This window comes from Orycteropus afer, unplaced genomic scaffold (assembly GCF_000298275.1).
Source record: "Orycteropus afer afer isolate SDZICR_OR568_19922 unplaced genomic scaffold, OryAfe1.0 scaffold00417, whole genome shotgun sequence".
Classification (NCBI taxonomy): domain Eukaryota; kingdom Metazoa; phylum Chordata; class Mammalia; order Tubulidentata; family Orycteropodidae; genus Orycteropus; species Orycteropus afer.
The window spans coordinates 2,894,686-2,909,642 of record NW_006922004.1 but is presented as its reverse complement, the minus strand read 5'-3'; the positions used below and the strand labels follow the sequence as shown (position 1 = coordinate 2,909,642).

The window sequence follows — 14,957 nt, the reverse complement described above, 5'->3', positions numbered from 1 at the left end:
AAATCCTCCGTGGGTGCTAAGTAATAAAAGTGGTGTGTATTGACAGGTGATGTCATGAGCACAATAATGTTGATGAAGCACTTGAAAGTACATGTAAAGTATAACAAAAAAGTGTCGATAAGGCAATAACCATTCAGAAAAGATGTAAAAGACAAAATCCAAATAGATGATAACCAACCCTAGAATTTTTTTTTTCCTGAGAGAGTAGCTTTTTGGAAACAGGAGTGCACAGTGACTGATAGATGGATGCAGCCCAGTGGGCATTCTGCACACCACATGCAAAAAGGTATGTAGAATGTTTTGCTAATAAAAATCTCAACTAGCATATAGATCTTCTGGGCAAAGTCCCCAACCTCATTCCTCTGAGGAGTTGAAAAAACTCCCAACCAGACCTTGAAGTCTGAATTCACTTAGAGATAGGGCCTCTTAGGCGTGTCTTCTTAATTTTATAAATAACATTTTCTTTTGACTTTTTGAAGCCATCATTTGTGACTTTCATTCTATGTTCTCTCAAGGCCATGAGCCTCGCTTCTATACAGATTGCCTTGATGTCAGCACCAAAGAGGTTATCTTCAGCCATGATCAAGTTGTCCTAAGTTATAATATTGGCCAACGTCATCCTGCATGTGTGCATCTGAGAGATGTGTTTCTTCATCTTTTCATGGGGGCTGGAGGAACTCAATCTTTCTGTCAATGCAGCCTGGTCTGATAAGTACTGGATCTAAGATTTTTATTTTGTTTGTAGCCATCACAACATTCACATATCCCCTTGAATCAAGTTCATCCAACTGGTTCAACTGTTCCAACATCATTCCCTGCATTTCTCTTTCATCATCAGAATTTGAGTAATATCTATTTGTCCGAATGGCACTGCTCTCATCTATAAACAGAGTGGATGATACATGTGCTTCGGAAACTCTAAACAATTTCCACATGCATTTGGGCCCGTCTCCTAGGTACTTCTGACTAAGTTTAGAGCCAATTCTTCCCTAGAAATTGGCTGAGGTTTGGTTTGCCACTGCTTTGGCTAATTATGTTTTACCTTTGCCAGGCAGACCATAGAGAATGACCCATTTTGGAATCTCTTCATACTACTCAGAATTAGTGAGAGGACTAAACCAAAACCAAATTCACTGCCATCAAGTCAGATCCAACTCATAGCGTTCCCTCCTTGAGTTTCCAAGGCAGTATCACTATGGAAGTAGGTTGCCCAACCTTCCTTCTGAGGAGTGGCTGGTGGGTTTGAAATGCCAGCCTTCTGATTAGCAGTCAAATGCCTTAGGCACTACGCCACCAGAGCTCCCTAGTGAGAGGAAGCTTCATGGATTCTTTGATTTCCTGAATTTGGTTCTCCAGTTCCCCAATGTCAACATATGTCTCCTGGGGGGTCTTTTCTACCTTCTTCACCATGACCAGGAGATCTGTGTCATTTATTGCCACATCTATCATTATATGTACCTTGTGCTTGAGCAGTAGCAGATTCTTGTCTACAAATGGATGAATGCTGATGTAGTGTTCTGAGCTGACTGATGTAGACATGATTGTGTGATTGTCATCAATAATCTCCAACATTCCTATTGACATTGGGGTCTGTTGCAGATCATTCACCTTTGACCTCTCCTCCTTTTGGTTTTCTTCTGGTGGTTTCATTTGCTCCTGATCACTAATGAGTTCTTCTCTCCAAGAAAAGATAGTCTTTAATTCTCTCTAGCTTCAATAATTTTAACTGACACTGAGTGTAAGACATCACCTGTGGCAGTTTGGTGACAGTATCTGGTCCCTTTGTATTCTTCCTCTTTTCCCCACTCTAGTTGGTACAGAAGATTCACATTTCTTTTATTTTCCTTGTCCTCCTTCTTGCTACCTCCAGAATGATGGCCTCTATTCTGATTTTGACCCATTTTGCCTCAGCTGCATGAGCCACTATTGTTGGAAGTACACCCTTCACACCAGAAATTCTTGAGGAAAAAACAATTCCCACTGCCCTGATCTTTGCCAGTCCCCCATCTCTATTTCTGGAAACTTTTTTCCTCAAGAAACAAACAACAACAACAGAAAAATCACTGTTTCCTGAAATCTAAAGAGTATTTATCTTCAAAAGTCACCTAGCAAAATAACTTAACATTCAACTCATGACTCAAGTGCCAGTATAATTTTTTTTCTGTGTTTATTGGGGATAGGGAGGAAAATAAGAAAGAGCACAAATCAAGGGCAAGATCTCTTGGGAGTGCCCCAGAAGAACACAAGATGACCTTTCATGGGTGCTTAACCCAGCAGGTAGTAGCCAGGAGTTGTCATGCAGCCAAGTAAACCTTAGATCATTTTTGTACTTTGTTTGAGCTGAGTGTAATATTCCAATTCCTTTTGATGAACTGTTAGTCTATGATGTATCTCTTCTTTAGAGCCTAAAAAAATGATATTTACATTTTTTGGATGTTACTATTCAAAAAGATGCAATTGTTTGCTAAGAATTTGCTGGATATTCACATAAGACTCTGCTGAAATGGAGGACAATACAGCTCTTTTTTATCTAAGCATCATCATGAAAGGGCTTTTCCAATTTCTGTCATAAAGATTCTCTTCTTTTCAGCTTTCAATAATCTAATTTATCTTCCTCTTCTTTTCCCAAATAATTCAGTTAAAGAAATTAGCTAGAGCAGAGTAAGGTGAGCACCTGCAATTGGGGGTGGGGGAAGAAACGGTGAGGGAGAAAGGACCATAACATCCTAAACTTGGCTGTCAGAGCCCAAGGAGGTTCAGAGACATATACGGGGGAGGAGCACAGATGTCAGAGTGAGGTGTGATGAGAACATCCACATAAGAGAGGATGCTGCAGTGGTGACAGATCACTTACATACTGAGAGATCAATCAAATACATTTATCAAGGGAAGGGGTGACAGCTTTCTCATTATCTAAGAAGAGACTTACAAATACAAAAAGGGAGAAAACTAACATGAACCCTGCAGCTTTGGATGGGAATTGGAAGTATCAGCATACACTTAATGTTTTCCATATATGCAGATAGATTTAGAAACATAGATGTAAACACATATATGTGCATATATGTTATTTGTGTGTGTATGTGTGTGTGTGTGTGATAAATTTATTCCTGAACTCTGTCCAAGGAGCTCTGGTAGCATAGTGCCTAAGGCACTTGACTGCTAACCAGAAGGCTGGTGGTTCAAACCCACCAGCTACTCCTCAAAATGAGGGTTGGGCAATCTACTTCCATAGTGACACTGCTTCAGAAACTCAAGGAGGGGTCGCTATGAGTTGGGTTAGACTCAATGGCACATAACAACAACAACTCTGTCCATTCAGAGTCCTACGAGGAGGGACATCACAGCAGCAAAAATCACACTCACCAGCTAAATTCTGTCTTCTAAATATATTTCTCCATGAAAAGGACCCAAGAATCTTTAAAGAAATGGCTCATTCAAGATCAAGATAGGAAAGTACAAGATGAGTCTTCAGCATCTTGGTGGGCTAGAAAGCAATTAAGAGCTCAAAGAACAGTGGGAAAACGCCGGCGGGAGGAACATTATTCAGCTTGAATAGATATCTACTAGTCAAATCAAGGACTGTTGTGGTTATGTTTTTTGTGTCAACTTAGCTAGGCTTGGTTGAGTGGCTGGGCAGCTAGATGTAGTATTCCCCATGATGAGACTGGTAATCAGCTCCATGGTGGAATCTACTGTGAGCAGCTGAGTAGCTATCTTGGGGTATGTGGTCTGCTTTCTGTATATAAGCAGCAGCTTTGGGAATGGTCTCTAGCATTTGGCACACTTGGATCCTGCATATAGTTATGTCATTGTTCAGCAGCCTGCCATGCTCTGCTGACCTTGGGACTTACAATGGACTTGAATTAATGGTTTGCCATGTGGCTTGGTAACATTACTACTGTGCCTTTTTTACTTGTCAACCTTGGGCTTGCCAGCCTTAGGAGCCAGCAAGCTGTCTGAGTGAAGAAAAGCCTCTAGCTTCAGTGGGATGGGAGCTGGAGGCAGAGCTGAAGCCCAAAGCCGAGGGGCTTTCACCCAGTCCCTAGAGCCTGGCATTTTGAATTTGGACTTCTAGCCTCCTGAACTGTAGGAGAATAACCTGTTTGTTAAGGCCATCCCATTTGTGGTATATTCTTGTCAGAGCAGTACTAGATAACCAGAACAATAATCAAATTAAATAATGGTATAACTGATTATAACCCATTTAATAGAAGGGGAAATATACTGGTATAAAACCAAACCAAACCAAACTCACTGCCATCAAGTGGATTCCAACTCATAGTGATCCCCTTTGGGTTTCCAATGCTGTAAATCTTTACGGAAGTAGATTGCCCAGTATTCCTTCTGCAGAGTGGCTGATGGGTTTGAACCACCAACGTTCTGGTTAGCAGTCAGATGCCTTAGGCACCATGCCACCAGAGCTCCTTTCATACTGGTATAGCAAAGCAATAACTGAAAAGCAGAAATTTTAGTGAGAAATGGGTTATTTGCATGGTTTCAAAACTTTGAGTAGAAAAACTGACAAACAAAACATTAATCAATTGATCAATGTGACAATATCAGTAATGGAATAAATCTTAATCATTCACCACCTGATAAGATTCAGTGAAAAGTAGACAGCATCACTTCCATGATACTCTTTCCAAAAGCGTGTGACTTGAATCTAATTATAAGAAAACATGAGACAAATCCACACAGAAGGACATACTATAAAATAATCGGCCTATACTGTTCCAGAGTCAAGGTTATAAAAATCAAAGAAAGGCTGAAAAATGGTTCCAGACTGTAAGAGACTATAGAAATAAGGCATCTAAAGGCAACATAGGATTTGGAACTGTATTATTTTTTCTATAGGACATTATTAGGACAAATGGCAAACTTGAATGATGTCTGGACATTAAATGATAGTAATGAATTATTGTTTATTTCCCAAATTTCATCATTGAATTTGGTTATGATGCCTTCAAATGACTGAAGAAAAAATGGAAGAAGTTCTTTGTACAGTTCTATTTTTGCAAAATTCCTGTGAGTTTGGTGTGTTTTTAAATAAATAAAATTCTGCAATAAAATAATAATAAAATTAATCGTTCTAATCTCAATTCTTTTCTCCTTTAATGATTTCATTCACTCTCAATTCTGCAGCTATCCCATTTATGCAATGACTTTTTACTTCAGTGATCTCTTGCTGCATGACAAATCACCCCAAAACATAGTGGCTTTGAAAAACAACCATTTACTCAGGTCATGATTCTATGGGTCAAAAATTTCAGATGAGGTCAGCTAGTCAACTCTTCTGGTACTCTGGGTTAGGTACATTTGTGTGCTTGCAGTCAGCTAGGTGACTCTGCTGCTGAGGATTAGTTGGCTGACAACTGGGACCACAAAGGGGACTAGGCCACAAGTTTCTTATTATCTAGCCAGCTAGGTTGGGCTTGTTTACATGGCTGCTCAGCATTCCAAGTAGATGAGGGTTTCAAGAGCAGCAGGGCTGCAAACTCCAGTGCACAAGTTCTGAATTTTCAAGTCTCTCTCTGCCTCATGTTTGCTACTATTCCATTGGTCAAAGATAAGTCACATAGCCAAGTCCAGAGGCACTATGGAAGGACCTTTTAATATTGAGAGCCATCCACATCTGCAATCATCCCAGGATACTCCTAAATCTTTATTTCTAACTCAAGTCTTATCTTACTTGCAACTGCTTACTACACATCTCTTCTTGATGTCCTTACTGAATTTTAAATTAAAATGTATGAAATAAATCATATTATAAGCAGTGTGCCATAATGAATAGGACTAGGTTTAGAATTAGCCCTGAGTTTGAATTATAATTTTTCTAGTTATTGTAAGATTTGGGTCAAGTAATTAATATCTCTGAGGATTACTTCCTCCTATTTGGAATAAAAATAATAACAAATAGCTGATAAGGTCATTATATGGATAGAAAAAGGTAATGTATTGTTAATATCTGTTGTATAGTAGTCATTCATGTTGGATACTCTCCATCCTCTCCCTAGCAAAACTTACTCCCTTTTTGTAATTTCTCTCTTAACATGCTCCAAGTCATCTAAGCTGATGGAAATATTCTGGTCACTTTCAAATTTTCCTTTTCCTTTGCCCATTCATATTCAACCTGTCCATGTAACAGATTATGGTAAAGAATTGTGTTGAAGCACTTAGCAAGTGCTTATTATATCATGTTGTTGATGTTGTTATTAGCTGCCATGAAGTCAGCCCTGACTTACGGCGACCCCATACACTAAAGAGTAGAACTGCTTCACAGGGTTTTCTTAGCTATAATCAAAGAAGCCCTGGTGGTGCAGTGGTTAAAGTGCTAGGCTGCTAACCAAAAGATTGGTGGTTTGAACCCACCAGTCACTTAGCAGGAGAAAGATGTGTCAGTCTGCCTCCATAAAGATTACAGCATTGGGAACTCTATAGGGCAGTGTTACCATCCTGCAGTGTTGCTATAAGTCAGAATTGACCTGATGGTAATGAATTTTGTTAGAAAATTAATGTTTATGGAAGCATTTCATCGGCCTTTCTTCCATGGAGCAGCTGCATGAGTTCAAACCTCTAACCTTTAGGTTAGCAGCCATTTGCAAACCACTTGTCATAGTCCCCTCTGTATACGCAGAACAGACTATGACAATTTTTGCAATTTTATTCAACAAACATTGAATATCTATGGATGAATTAATCACCTTTTCTTGGTCTCTTGCCAAAGCTGCCCTTTCTCCTCCATCAACTCTATTAGGAAAACCAACACATCTCTCTTCACTATTTTGCTTAGATAATTGATCACAGCATGTCATTGATTTTGCCTAGTAGCATAACTCAGTAGTTAAGATCTGCACTATCTGGATCCAAGTTTCACCCTCATCACTCACTGCCTGAACGAGAATATTGTACAGAAATTGTTTAGACTGTGTGTTTCACCTATTGAGGACCTTGATAAGGAATAAAACCAGTAACCTGTTGCCATTGAATCAATTCTGACTCATGGCAATTCCATGTGTTGCAGAATAGAACTTCACTCCATAGGGTTTTCAAGGCTGTGATCTTTTGGAAACAAATCTCCAAGCCTGTCTTCCAAGGCCTCTAGGTGGGTTTGAAGTGAGCATTTCAGCTAGTAGTCAAGCACTTAACTATTTCTGCCACCCAGGACTCATTATTAACCTTATGTCCCTTGAATCCTTCTTTTTCTCTCATCTCTGCTTGTAGCTACCTTAGTTCAGACTCACCAGCTCTCTCTGATACAAGGGCCATCGCTGTCTAACTTAAATCCCAGCATCTATTGTCATCCTCCCCAGTGGTGTTAGAGAAATCAAGGCAAATTAAAAGGCCAAATTTACCACTTCCCAACTGAAAATCCTTCACTTATAGTTGTCTTCTCAAAGCATTTGTGCTAGAGAATCAAGTATCAGTAACAGAATATACTTTTTGTAAAACTCAAAAAAAATTCGTAACTAGAAATATTTTAATACAAAAAAGCCTATACGTACAAAATACAAGCCATATTTTTTATTATTAGATTTCACAGGCATAAATAAAGGCACAGCCTTTCCAGAAAAACAACTCTTAGAACAGTACAGGAAATATTATAATTAGAGAATATACAGGTGATTACACTAATTCAAGGAATCATGGACTCAGTGGCTTTGATAATATTGGGGGGAACAATTCTCCATGGGTCTCTTTCACTTCAGTACATTTTCTGAGCAGAAGTAACTAATAGCCTTCTATCTCTTTTCAAGAATGTTTGTACAGTAAACAGCTTTGGAAGACAGAAATACTGTCTTCTTCCGAAGCAGAAGGGAGAAGTTTGTTGTCCAGTATTACGGAGATAATGCATCACTTTGGAGCAAAATTGAACTGATTCGCTGCACATATTTATCATAAAAGATTGGGACATCCTAAATTCAGGGTTCCTCAGCTGTGAAGCAAACCTACGGCATGTGCAGCCATTGAGGACCTCTCTGTGTTTCCCCTGTGGGACTTCATAGGGCAAACAAAACTGGCAGGAACATAGTGCTTGCTATGCAGGGAATAATAAAGTCATTTGTTTCTCACCCAGGAGTGTCATGTCTTCTGCCAACATTCAAAAAACTATGGCAGACTAAAGTGTTCATTTGAAAATAAGGTAAAATTTCTGCTCCTTCATAGTTCTTGAGATGTACATGAGGTCAGGGAATTTTTCCATGAATCCTGAAACTGACTTGAACCAAGACTGGCAGTCTCCGTATAAGTTAGCCAAGCAAACAAAGGGAGGAAGGACATGTAGAAGACAAAAAGGAGAGCACATGGAAAGCATAGAGGCATGACCAGACAGTGCATTTAGGAAAATTCAAGTAAACCAAGATAGTCAGATCATCAAGGATTTGGCAGACAGTCATGGAATTAAGTCAAAAATGTATTCAGATTTGTCCTTCAATCTGGGTTTGCTTAGAACTGAAAATTTTAACAGTATTGACCATAGTCTATGAATTAGTTAATGCAGTGCTTCCCAAACTGGTGTTAAAGAAAAACTGTTCTGTGAAGTGTGAATCTGTGTGCCAAGAAAAATAGACTTTCCTTGCACAATTAAGTTAGTTTGTAACTGCAAGCATAGTTCAATAGGTTTCTTTTTACAGAAGTCATTCTCAGTACTTTCGCATGTCAATAAATATTTTGAATCACCAAAGGGGAAATTTAGCATACAGCCTGGTCCAAGCTACTTGATTAACATTTCCCAGAATCATTGTTCTACTCCTTCTGAGATGAGTAATGTTTGTCTAATCAATTTAAAAATCACTATGGCATTATAAACAAACAAATGAAATTATATTTGAATAAAATTGATCTTTGCCTGAATTTACCATTAAAGTAAATCTGTGGGGTTAGGATTCTGTGGTATTAGACCTTGAGGACCTAGAGAAAGTGAAATTCCATAAAGTCTTGTGTGCATCTTTTCTCTGCTCCAATGGCCAACAATTAGTAAATCATTCCATTGATTGCACAGGAACATTTAAGTTATACACCCTAATGTCTTTTTGACTAAACTGTTGTGAGATATGGATGATAGATACATAGATGGATGTCAGATAATACTGAAAATACATGTGCGTGTGTATATGTGTATGTGTGTGTGTATAATCACATCACAGCAGAACACAGCAGGCTTTAGATTTACCCTTCATAATTCAGACATTCTTCACTTTGTTAAAAGATGTTCTTCAGAGTTTTATTATACTCTAGGTCATTGAATACGAAGAATAACCCACTGCCATTGAGTTGGATCTGACTCATAACGACCCCTCCTTGGGTTTCCCAGGCGGTATCACTGCGGAAGTAGATTGCCCAACCTTCCTTCTGAGGAGTGGCTGGTGGGTTTGAACCGCCAGCCTTCTGGTTAGCAGTCAAATGCATAGGCACTATGCCACCAAGCTAGCATAGTGTAGTTATATTATTTTCATGTGGAAAATATTATATGTAAGCATGCTATATGATTTGTATTTTGGGAAAACCTATGCAAGTTCTTTCAACTCTAAAACTAAAATAATTAAGAGGTCAAAAAAGACAAAGTTGATAGCCCTTTGATTACTGGCAAATTTATAACTGAAATAATAGTTAAATCATTGTTACAAGCACAATATACTACACTATAAATGTAAATATTATTTCCTTAAAGTTGAAGGGAAAGATTGATAATTTACATGATGAAAAGTTCCATTGGCCAATAATATTTGGAAGATTTTGTCATTATCTACTTCAACCTACTCAAGTGCAGACCTTCTATGTCCTGGTTCTTAGGTGTTGTGAGACAGGGGACTATAATTCATCACAGTGTTACCTCAAAAATGAGTTTATGCCTGATCGACTTGAGTCAATAAACCTCACCTAGTGGACAAAGCAAGGAGGTCTGGGGGTGCTGAGGTTAAGGCATCGGGCTGCTAATCAAAGGATAGGCAGTTCGAACCTACTAACTGCTGCATGGGGGAAGATGAGCCAATCTACTTCCATAAGGATTTATAGCCTTGGAAACCCAGTAGGGGTAACTATGAGTCAGAATTCACTCAAAAGCAGTGAGTGTGATTTTTGGTGTAGAAAAACAGTGGAAAATTCCAATAGTGAAATTATAATTTGGGAGTCAGGATGTGTACTATGACTTCATATATACCTATCTTAGCTACAAAATTTTTCTATAACCTCTAACGCCGTTTAGCAATAATCAGTTGTATTTCTCATCTTCTTGCTGACCAAGGTGACTTCTCTGTGGCCAGCTGCACAAATATTCTTAACAGACACCAATGACTTTTTACCTTAAATTAGAAATCCTGACTTCTGCCTTCTTTACTTGGCACCATTAAGTTTGGTGCTGACATTTTTATGGTCATCTGGTGACTTACGTTTAAGTTGACCTGTCATCAACTGTTATTGTTAGGTGCTGTGGAATCAGTTTCCATTCATAGCAACCCTATGTATGAATGAAACACTGTCCTGTTCCGATCCATCCTCACAATCTTTGCTATGCTTGAGCCCATTGTTGACACAGCCCACTATCAATCCATCTCATTGAGGGTCTTCACCTTTCACTCTGACCCTCTACTTTACAAAGCTTGATGTCCTTCTCCAGGGACTGGCCTTTCCTGATAACATGTCCAAAGTATAAGAGGTGAAGTCTGGCCATGGTCGCTTCTGTGGAGCATTCCAGCTGTACATCCTTCAAAACAGATTTGTTCAATCTTCTAGCAGTGCATGGTATATTCAATATTCTTCACCAACACCACAATTCAAATGCATCAATTTTATTCACTTTTATTAAAATTAAAATTTTACCAATTTTATTCATTAAAATTGGACAATATTCATTGTCCAGGCTTCAATGCCTATGAGACTATTGAAAAGACAGAGGTTTGAACAATGTTCACCTTAATCTTCAGTGACATCTTTGCTCTTTAACATTTTAAAGGGATCTTTAGCAGAGCAATTGTCCAATGCAATAAATATGTCCTTTGAACTCTTGACTGCTCTCTCCATGGGCATTGATTATGGATCTAAGAAAAATGAAATCTTTAACAACTTCAATCTTTTCTCCATTTATCATGATGTTAAATCATGATGCTTAGTTATCTAGTTGTAAGGATTTTTGTTTTCATTATGTTTAGGTATAATCCATACTGAAGGCTGGAATCTTTGATCTTCATCATAAATTCTTCAAATCATCTTCACTTTCAGCAAGTTGTAACATCTGCATATCTCAGGGTGTTAATGAGTCTTCCTCCAATCATGATGCCACATTCTTCATCACATGGTCCAACTTCTTGATTATTTGCTCAGCATACAGATTGAATAAGTATGGTGAAAGGATATGGCCCTGACACACACCTTTTTTTATTTTAAATTATGCAGTATTCCCTTGTTCTGTTTGAACAACCACCTCTTGGTCTATGTACAAGTTCCTCCTGAGCATAATTAAGTGCTATGGAATACCCATTCTTCACAGTGTTGTCCATGTTTTGTTATGAACCACACAGTTGAAATACCTTTGCATAATCAGAACACAGGTAAGCATCTTTCTGTATCCTTTGCTTTCGGCCAAGATTCCTCTGACATCACCAGTGATATCCCTCATTCCATGCCCTCTTCTGAATCTAGCTTGATTTTTTAGCAGTTCCCTGACAATATACTGCTGCAACTATTTTAGAATTATCTTCAGTAAAATTTTATTGGCATGTGATATTAACGATATTGTTTGATAATTTACATATTTTGTTGGGTCACCTTTCTTTAGAAAGGGCACAAGCATGATCTTTTCCAGTCAGTTGGCCAGGTAGTTGTCTTACAAATTTCTCAACATAAACCAGTAAACACCTCCAGCACTGAATCCATGTGTTGAAACATCTCAGTGGGTATTCTTTCAATTCCTGGAGCCTTGTTTCTCACCAATGCCTTCAGTGCAGCTTGGACTTCTTCTTTCAACACTTGGTTCTTGACCATATGCTACCTCCTGAAATGGATGATTATCAACCAATACTTTTTGGTACAATGACTCTGTGTATTCTTTCTATCTTCTTCTGATGCTTCCTGCATCATTCATTATTTTTCCCAATTAAAAAAAAAAAAAAAACACCAAACTCACTGCCGTTGAGTCAATTTCGACTCATAGAGACCCCTCCTTGGGTTTCCGAGGTGCTGGCTCTACAAAAGTAGGAATAGGCCCGGGATCTGGGACCAATGAGGAGTGAGCCACAGGGATCCAGGTAAGGGTGGTAGGAGAGGTTTCCAACAGGTAGACATTTCATATGATGATTGTTATAAAAGATAATGACAGGAATTCAAAACATTTATTGTTCATAATTCCTTTCACTTTATACATGAACTTTTTTCTCTATTTAAAAGTAACTTCAAATTATGAATCAAAATGCTACAACAGTCTAACTACTTGATTTAAAATAAATGTATATTGTAAAACTATCAAAGATATTACTATAGAAAAACTATAAGTTTATTTGCTTTTTGCTTTAAATATATAATCTATACTAACAGAATATTGCCTTTTTATTATTTTGTTATGTTGAGCTCTAATTTTTTTCCTCAAAGTTTATTTCATATAGTCTTCTGATTATAACAAAGTAAAATTTTGTTTTTTCAAATGTTATGATGAGTTAGAAATCAATAAGAGATTTAAAGCCACATAGCAAATTTGTTTTCCTTATCTCAGAGTGACTTCTCTGTCTCCAAAAAGTCATGGTCTTTGTCTCTTGTTTGTTTGAGGGTGTTAGTTTTGGTGTTACCAGGAAAATTCTCAACTGCAAAGTTCTTGTCACCAATTTGGGTATACAAAGATTCAATACCACCCATATCTCTAGATTATTTGTGCATATTAGGCCCACAGCATGACTATTCCTATAGAAAAAAAAAAATTCAAAATTCAAAAAATGTATCACATATACAATAAGACAGTATTGATGAGATATAACTGAAAACAAAATCCTTCCAACCCAGAAAGCCTTTCTAAAGTAATAGAAGAAAAATAAAAGTTTATGAATAAGCATTAAACCAGAATGAGATACATCACAGGCAATCCTCTCAAGTTGTTGTTAGTTGCTGCCAGTTCAATTCTAATTCATGGAGACCCCATGTGTGCAGACTAGTACTGCACTTCACAGGATTTTCAAAGCCATGACCTTTCGAAAGCAGATTATTGGGCCTTACATCTGAGGCACCTCTGAATGAGTTTAAATCACCCACCTTTCAGTTAGTAGTTGAGCACTTAACCATTTGTGCCATCCAGTGACTCATCCACTAAAGACATTGCTGCAACAGAAAGACAACAGTGGGAGGGAAGGGAAAGGGAAAATTACTGCATATGGTACACTGAGTTTCTGTTCATGGTGATAAAAAATCACATTGATTAAAGGTAATGGATGCCCAGACAGCTGGTGAAAATTTTGATAATGTTTACTTGTTATATTTTAAATAGATGGCTTGCAATTCCTTGAGTCAACACCTTAGATTTTTTGGCAAATGCAGTGTTTTATAAAGAAAGAGATTATCTGCTGAGGCTGCTTATGCACTTCATCCTCATGGGACTTGGTTTATTGGTTTAGAGGTTTACGGTAATGGTCTTATGGGATAGTCCAGTAAATTGCCCAAATATTATCTTTAGCACTTCTATTCTACATCCTAGTTTGTTGCATGGTGCCTGGGGTCTTAAGAGCTTGTAAGCAGTCACCTAAGGTACAACAATTTGTCTCTATTCACTTGGAGCCACAGAGGAAGAAAAAGAGTCAGGAACAGAAGGAGCACATGGAAGGCATTGATGATTGCCTCTGAGAATTACTGCCTTCTTTGCCACAAGACCAGAAAAAAAAAATGGATGGTGCCTAGCTACCATTACTGAATGCTTTGATCAAAGAGTCTATCAAATAATCCTGATCAAAATAGGGAAAAATGTAGAATAAAATTTCAATTTTCATAGAATCCAGAGTTTCTAGAGCCTTTGAAACTGGATGAACCTCTAAATGACTGCTTTGAGATAATATCACTATGGAGATAGATTGCCCAATCTTCCTTCCGAGGAGTAGCTGGTGGGTTTGAACCACTAGCCTTCTGGTTAGCAGTCAAGTGCCTTAGGCACTACACCACTAGAGCTCCCAAAACCGTAAGCCAAAAATATCCCATGAAGCCTTATTTAAACCAAACAACAGTCTAGCTTAACTAGTAAAAAATGTCCACCTTGAGCTTTATGTTTTTCAAAAAAATTACTACATGGAATTAAATCATTAATAGGTACTTGAAAGTTAGATTGGTAGTTTACAGAGAAATGAGTTTGCATCAGTAGGAAAGGAACAAATCAAGGAGTGATAACAGCTGCACAATTTGAAGAATGTAATCAATGTCACTGTATTGTACATGTAGCAATTGTTGAATTGGTATATGCTAACTGTGTATATCTTCAACAACAATTTCAGAAAGAAAGAAAGAAAGAAATCTTACCCTTTCTGTAGCTGAATGCATAAAAACCATTCTATTCATGTTTTCAAAATAAAATTGCTTTTTTTTTTTTTTTTTTTAGTAAGGTGCAGGTAGACTTGAAATTTGGGGCCCAGGCCACCTGAAGTTCTGCTAATGTCCTTCCCGAAAACTAAGTTAGGGAAGGATTACTTGTCATATTTTAAAGAGATGGCTTGCAAGTCCTTGTGTTAATACCTTAGAAATTTTTGTTTTCTCAAGCTGCTCTTTGACATCTTCTGTTCAGCTCTTTTATCTTGTCATTTCTTCCATTTGCTTTAGCAACTCTCCATTCAAGGGCAAGTTTCAGAGTCTCTGCTGACATCCATTTCAGTCTTTTCTTCCTTTCTTGTCTTTTTAATGACCTTCTGCTTTCTTCATGGATGATGTTCTTGATGTCATCCTATAATTCCTCTGGTTTTCAGCCACTGGTGTTCCATGCATCAAATCTATTCTTTAAA

The 14,957-nt window shown here is 37.9% G+C and overlaps 1 pseudogene; it reads right to left on the bottom strand.

Annotated features, from left to right (window-relative positions):
- Window positions 1-406: 406 nt before the first annotated feature.
- LOC103208156 lies at window positions 407-1,901 on the bottom strand (annotated as a pseudogene).
- Window positions 1,902-14,957: the final 13,056 nt, after the last annotated feature.